Below are 7,843 nucleotides of genomic sequence, written 5' to 3'. Positions count from 1 at the left end.
TCGCCCAAGACAAAATCTTCTGGTTCCTTTGGACGTGCGGAGTAGCAACGGGTATCTCTCCGATGTTAACGTTACATTAGATACTTGTTCATTTAAACATTTAAAATAAATCTTTAGTCATGGAGATGATTTGAAATAGCAATATTATTGACAAAAAAGAACAACTCATGTTAATATATTTTATATGCATAGTGGTTAATGTAACATATTTTTGTATGGTGATGTCAATATAATAGATCATAATGCCAATAACGTAACACCCCTTACCACATCATCTTTGGATGGCCGCACCGAAAAATAACCTAGATGATGCGTTCTTATTCCGCCTTGGCCAATGAACGTGAGTTTACACCAAGGCAATCGTGGAAAAAAGCGGTCTTAACCGTAAGCGTAGCGGCTGATGAATGAGGTCTTGCATGCACCTTTTGTGAACACTTTTGTGTGCCCGTATAACGCGATGACTTCTGAAGAAGTGTGCGAAGTCTTAGTCACCAATCTCAAGCGACGATTGGTCTGTATGAACAAGGGTGTTAGGTTGAACAAATTCTGACATGTCTACCATCAACCGAATCCTTACCCTTTTTATCAAAAGAACCGCTCGAGTCGCATGTTGGCAACAGTTCAAATCTGTCTGGTCGTAAGCATCTGGTGAGGGTGTTACGAATTCGAGCGTTTACTCAACAAGTTTGGGGACCTACACAGTCACGCACCTGGTTACTCACACCGGACACACTGGTAACCATCCTCGCTTGTGCGTGCATTCGTGAAAAGTCACGTCAGCGCAACATACATATATCGCAAAGGACGTACAGCTGATTTTAGATGATGAAGTGATTGAGCCCTCGCCTAGTCCGTGGGCTTCTCCGGTCCTCGTACTGGAAAAAGACGGTCGACCCGATCTTGTGTGGATTCCCGTAAGTTAAGCACGATCAGTATGAGGGACGTCTTCCCACTGCTACCAATAGACAACACTCTCGACATGTAAGCGAGCCTTAGGTGTTTTCCATTAAAAACTTAATTAGTGGCTTTTGGCAGATTCATATGGCATCTGGCGCTACAGAAAAAAATTGCATTTTGTAACCCAGACGATCTATAGCAATCCAAGCAGGTGGCTTTTGAACTGGTTAATGCTCCGGCGACGCTTCAGCGATTAACAAACAGGCCATTGAATACGATACTATACGGCCTGGAACTATCGATGACATCATCCATTCTCTTGAGCATCTATATTGTCTCCGGAAACTACTCTAAGTGCCGTCGGGTTACACTTTAAAGTGCCTTAGCGTTTGTTCACTATACGAGAGATCATATACCTCGAACATACATAAAATTTTCTCATTCTAAATCTTTTCTGATCGAGAGAAGGCTGCGGCAGTGGCTGCAATATAGTTCGTCGGTTATAAAGATTCCTGGGGCTGGGGTCTTATATATCGTCAATCTGTACGGGATTCCGCTAAAGTGGCGTACAATTTTTTAAAAGCAAACGTCTCTTTTTCGCAGGCTGCACTTGCAGGCTCTGAAGGTAGCTCTGACGAGTGGACCCATATTACAACATTTCTGGAAAGACCTGCCAGTTGAAGCACAGATCGAAGCTAGCGGCGGCAGCTTGGAGATGCTGTTTGGATGGACGGGGACGTGGAGCGCGTAGTCGCGTATGCAAGCAAGCATCTCCCCGCCCAAGAGGCTAAATGGCATTTGTCAGAGACCGTGTGTTTGGCTCTTGTCTGGATGGTATGGAGATATCTGTACGGACGGCAATTGGTGGTGGTCACTGACGGAGGTACGCTAAAGTACCTACAGAGCAACAAGTACCTCTGTGCCAAGCTGGCCAAATAGACCCTGGACCTATTAGAATGTGACTTGGATACGCGAACTTGGCATAGCAGGCCTTAAAGTGGACACGCTGTTGCGGCGGTACGCAGCGACATTTTAGACAGGGAACATGAGCGATGGTGCTGATCCGCATCGCTTGTAGTACATCAGCTGGTAAGTTCGTGTTGGGCTCTGATGATCGCAGTCTTCGAGAAGAATAGCCAGGTCGTCTTGCTATCGAAAGACGGAAAGGCCGGTCGCTTTCTGTTTCCGAGACCACATCGTACAATTCAGTTTCACAAGATTTCCGGCCAGTCCTTCTTTTATCGGCCAAACCAGTGATATTCGCTTTCTCTTACTAAGACCTATCTACTATCAGAGCCTGCGCGCTTGGCAACATCTAATACATTCCAATATTCGTTATGTGAGAATCATCGTAGGCTCCCGCAAGTAACCATACTGGTGGATCGGACGATCAGTACGCTCACGGAGCGTTTCTCCGCGCGTCTACTGAAATCTCCAGTTTTCTTCCCAGCAATGCTCCCGGCGATCACCTTCACAGTGGATACTACGGTCAGCGAGGTCTTTGGCGCAGTGCCAGTCGAATTACTTTATGGGTTCAAAGTCGTGCTGTTAGAAGAGTTACACGGAATCGCGGTAAGCCCTAGAGCCCGGTAGCTTGGGATCTAAGTTACGCAAAGATAGGTGCACGAATTTTCCTGTGGAAGCAGTTCTTCGAAGACCCCACCGAACCGGCCGCTCAAGTCCGAGAAGTCCGTCCTCCTGCGTCTCTCATACCAGCACCCCCACACGTTACGGATGTTACTGCTCGGGCTTAATCCCGGGTGGAATAATTGCATATACAGTAGCAGTAAATGTGTCACTTATACGGGCCATGGCATAGGCCAATGTATTTTTCTTTCGACCACACATTGGGGTTGCACATACGGATAAAACGGTATTCGCCGTCAAAAGTGAAAATTGTGAAAAAAATAGTGCTCATTTTGCCCTGCTGATGGTATATTTTGTGGCCTCAAAGTACGACACAGCTTAGTAGAAGTGCGTATATGTATTTCAAACCTTCGCATTCGTTATATTATATGTTGTATTTTTCTTTTAGTTTCGTTGAATGACCGGCTTCTTCACAGTCGTTAGCGGCATTGAAATCATTATTGACCTATAAATCTTCACCTCTGCCCCACCATACAACACCACTTAACTGGGGCAATATGAGCCCACGACACAGGTGTCTTTAACTGATATTTTCCCGAAAATTAATGAATTATAGTGGGCCTGTTTGGATCACATAATAAAAAAGAGTTTTTGACAAATGTTCTAGTATAATCTTTTTCTTTCCCCTGGAATCTGTTGTTCTCCATGATAGCATTAAGCAGGTTTTGGTTCCTAATAGCTAAATTATTTCCTATATATATCTTCTTTTTAACAAAATCTTGATATTATTATCGCTTAACGATGGCTCATAGTTAATACATTCATTTTAAAGTTCTGTATACTTTGCTTCTCATTGAGCGCATCTTTGAGATTATAATTCTTCACAAGAGTTTTCCGAAAACCAAAAGACCACTGTCTTTCAAAAGGCAATGCGAGTTTCGGCAGAAGCATTCGCTGCAATGTCTCCGAATTCAGATTTAAACAAACAATTCTATGATATAAATGAATTTTTAATGAAATAGAAAATATTCTAGCGATATGACTTGAAACCGTCCTTAAAAATAAAATCTTTAAAGTTCGTGCAAAATGGCGAATACTCAATGTAACGTCTGAAGGTCCTCAAAATACAACTGTAGGCTTTGAGATATATATAACGCTCTAATGCATGTACTGCAGCTGCACATATCGACGAAAAGATACACGGACGATGTAAAAATAGTAAGTCTATAAAAACTATAGGTGTCTACCTCTCGAAGGTAATCAGAACATACGGCGAACGCTGTTATCCGCGTGACACAACGTTTCAACTAGATTTTACGGACCCTTTAACAGTCGGCTTAATATGCTCCATCTCGAACTGATGGTCATATGTTAATCCGAAATTCTCACGGTATATTTGCGATTTACCTAAAGGTCAGCTAATTTGAGAGTTGAACACCACTGCTTTAAACCGGATACGTGTGTATTACTGGGTCAAAAAAAATATCAAGAGTTTAGCTTTGCATGAGCTGCTTATGTTTCAATCGCACCAATCAAGCTGTGTCCTTTAACGTAATCCCTACCCGATTTAATATATAGGTTCCACCATTTTTTTTTCTTGCCTTTATAACAGTTTGTGAACTGAATCGTAGAGGTAGAGCTTAGCTTTGCTTTCACTCCCTATCAAACTTTTTCCTACCGTGTGTGTCCTGCTTTTTGCAAGGAAAAAGTATCAAGGGGCTATATCTAGCGAATAAGGGGTTAAGGCAACATGAGCATTAAGCCAAAGACACAATACAAATAGTGACGCAGCATCAAGAGAACCTGACGACTTGTTGTCCATGATTTCAGGCGGAGAGGATTACGCGACCTTCTTGAAAAATCTTACTGATAGTCATAAGAAAAATTCGGCCTGTAATCATACTCCACAATTCTTCTAGAGTTGAAAAAGATACTGAATCGCTTGGTTTTTGACCTGGATTTTGCAGCGTCTGAACTTGTTTTTGGCGAGATGCGCAAATGGTATTTTTGCCTGCATGGTAAATTCGTACACCCATTTTTCGTCGTCTGTAAGTTCTACTTTAAGCTTGGTAAGGTTCTCCTTACACAGTTGTTGACAAACCTGAAAAATTTGCTGGACCTGTCGATCCTTTGGCTTAACCCTTGCTGTAAGTCTTATCACTGAAAAATCATCTTTTTAAGTAGACCGACGTAACTCGTGTAAGACGTCAAACTCTCTTATGAGCTGTTTGGGAATGATTCGGTGATCTTCTAGCATAACTTGTAATGCTTTTCTCTCTGTTCGTCTTTGCTGTGACAGGTTGCCCAAATCGAATGTTTAGTTCGTGGTAGAATTGTTAAAATCACTTGCATATTCAGCACGGATTGCGCTTCTGAAGTGCGAACTCCAGAAGTTTTTGTATCATTTAGACCACCTGAAGGCACTCGATTTTGTCCTCTACACAGACCGTCCTGCACGTTCATTGGTACTCTAGTTTCTTTTTATGAACAGTGAAATAGGTTCGCATATCACAAATTTCGAAGGGCTTTCGAAATACAATGCACACGTTCGAGTCCCCTGAAAGCTGAACAAATTAAATTTCAGAACATTCGAATTATTTTCAGCTTTAAATGAATATGGCGCCATAAGCCTAGTTACGAGTTCGTTTTTAAACGACGACGCCGAATTTTATGTCGATACTTTTTGAACCAAAAGTAGAATTGATTGCCACATAAAAAATTTTCCTCTGAATAAAAGGAAAGATGTTAAACAGAACTTAAGGTTCAAAATTGCTTACAATAGGTACATTAGTATTTTGTCTCCAATCGTTATATAAAGCCTATTTCGCTAAAATAAATTGCGTCAGATTTTTCAAAAAGTCAATATTAATATATTTAATAGTAAGGGTCTCATCCTAATCTGTCAAAACACACTAAGGAAGGTTCCAAGCATACGGTAGTAATTTTGGATACGTGCGGTGCGAGGAAAAATTATACATTTATACTGATTTTTTTTAAACTTAAATATGAAATATACGTAAATAAAAAGTGAACTTTTTTTACGAAAGGTTATAGGATAGATTAACGCTACTCAATTCTAACCTGGTAGTTCGGCTGCAAGATATTTTGATTTCTAAGGATGTTCACCGAAGGGCCGGTCTTGGCTTTTATTTCATCGTGATTTTTGCGCTACTAACCTAAAATAAATTGGTCCTATGTATTTGCTTTATGTTGCTATTGGATCTATTAGTTTAATACACGAAAGAATGTCTCTGAGTACAACCTTTCACACGACAATAGGGGACTATAGGTCCAGTCAAACAGAAACAAAGATTCGTGTCATTTTTTGATGTTTCTAACACCGCAATTATTATCGAACAACGCTATGACGAACTATTTTTTGACTTGAAATCGAGCTTCGCGCTAGTATCGAAATCACACCTACATATATAACAAACATATACGAATACATACATAGTTTCAACTGGAAATGGGTTCTTCCGGGTCACGACTTCTATTATTAGACTAGAACCTACACTTTTGGCTGACGGTCGACGACTATAACCTAATGAACGACTCGAAAGGTATTTTTTTAAGTGTTTTTTTTTTGAGAAACGGGGCCCTATCACAAGCGTAGATTTGAATTATGACGTGCATGCTCGTAGAGAGCAGCATAATCCTACCAAATAGTCTTTATGTATTATATGGTCATTGTAAATGAAGGTTGTTGAATATTATAGCCTTCTTTTTTATGATTATTGTCGGCGTTTTTAATTTAATATATATATATATATATATATATATATACATATATATTTGTATTGCTGTTCTAAATTGCGCAATAGAATAAAAATTATGCGTTATTTTTATTCGAAACGATACTGAAAATATTCGTTTTGTATGTGAGCTATTTGCATTGTTTTGTATATACATTGACATTCAATAAAGTCGTACTATATTTTTTATTTAGTTTTTCTGTTCGAAAACTGTCTGATAACAAAAAACATGTTATATACAGGTCGCCTAATTCTTATTTGGCTTTCCTTCGCCATTTTACGTTTGACCGAAAATACATATCTTTCCGAAGCGGTATATTTTTTTAGCTTTAAATAGTTTTATTTATTGAACTCCGTGCTTTGGATTGGCAAATATACATATGAGCAGATACGGTCATTTTACCCTGTACTTTGTCACTGAAACTGATTAACCGGTTAGTTAATGATTAGTTATCATTACCTTCAATTAGTTTTTACAAAGTGGGAACTTCGTGTGTGTAAACAGTTTAAGCTTGGGCTAGCTCACGTTTTATACAACGTATATTAATGGGGAACCCACAAAAGTTTCGACAGGTTAATCTTGAGAAAAGTAGCCCTGTGTGATCGCTAGTGTTATGTTATAACTAAAGTGGTCGCTAGAGTCCTTTTTTTTTTTTTGTTTTTCATAAATTTATGTGGTAATGGCAGCTCCGTGAGAGTTTTTTCAAACGCAGGAATTTTTCTTCTAGTAGTATCTACGTTACCATTCACCTACTGCTTACGCCCTAACGTTTTGAGTTTTTTTTAATGTCACCCTGCCACTTGCAAGTTGAGCTCATGGAATACAGCTCCATGAGACTTCGCCGTTCCCATAATCAGCACGCGATTCTACTGCCAAAAACTATTCGTCCATTAGCCGTCCCACTAAGCCGTCTAGTAACGAAAGATTAAGGTCTTCGTCCATAATGGAATATATTCCTTACCATATACTATTTGAGAAATACAATCAGATTTATCTTCACGTTTAACTTAAGTCTACGCTCTGTAAGGAAAAAACTAGACCAGTATGCCATTACCCACATATAATGGGAAATTATTATTTTTTCTTTCTTTCTTTTTTTGGCTTTTTTTCTTTTTTGCAGCTTGTTACTTCCTGCCTGTAAAGATCAATATGCAAATGTCGATCGAATAGTGTACTAATGTAGTAAACTGAAAAGCCGAAACATTGCCGAAGCATGAAACAAAAACATTATGTTGTCCTAAGGTACATCTAGGCGGCTATGAAATGTCCAAGCATATATATATATATATATATATATATATATATATATATATAGATAAAAAGAGGGATACCAAGAATCTACCTAAATGCAACAACATATGCTTAATGAACATGTGATTCATATTATTTAATGTTGCCAAGAAATATACGTGTAGGCCAATACATCCAGGTGTTCAAAAAATTGATATTCGTTCGGACACAGTTCTATTTGCTGCATATTCAGATTGAAGTAAAAACATAATACACAAAATAGATGATGATGTTTTCTATCACGACTATTAAATAGGTTCTCTGTTATTGTTGCCGGACGATTGACACACGTACTATCGATGGGTGCTTCTAA

The 7,843-nt window shown here is 39.3% G+C and overlaps 1 long non-coding RNA gene across 1 annotated transcript; it reads left to right on the top strand.

Annotated features, from left to right (window-relative positions):
• Positions 1 to 508: 508 nt before the first annotated feature.
• LOC111270017 (uncharacterized) lies at positions 509 to 3,143 on the top strand (the record flags this gene model as incomplete). The annotated part of the gene is given in 2 exon segments (XR_015314864.1): positions 509 to 981; positions 1,501 to 3,143. It is a non-coding gene; the product is annotated as an uncharacterized LOC111270017 (long non-coding RNA).
• Between the last annotated feature and the right edge of the window lie 4,700 nt (positions 3,144 to 7,843).

This window comes from Varroa jacobsoni, unplaced genomic scaffold (assembly GCF_002532875.2).
Source record: "Varroa jacobsoni isolate VJ856 unplaced genomic scaffold, vjacob_1.0 scaffold_155, whole genome shotgun sequence".
NCBI lineage: Eukaryota > Metazoa > Arthropoda > Arachnida > Mesostigmata > Varroidae > Varroa > Varroa jacobsoni.
This window is presented reverse-complemented; position numbering and strand designations above follow the sequence as displayed.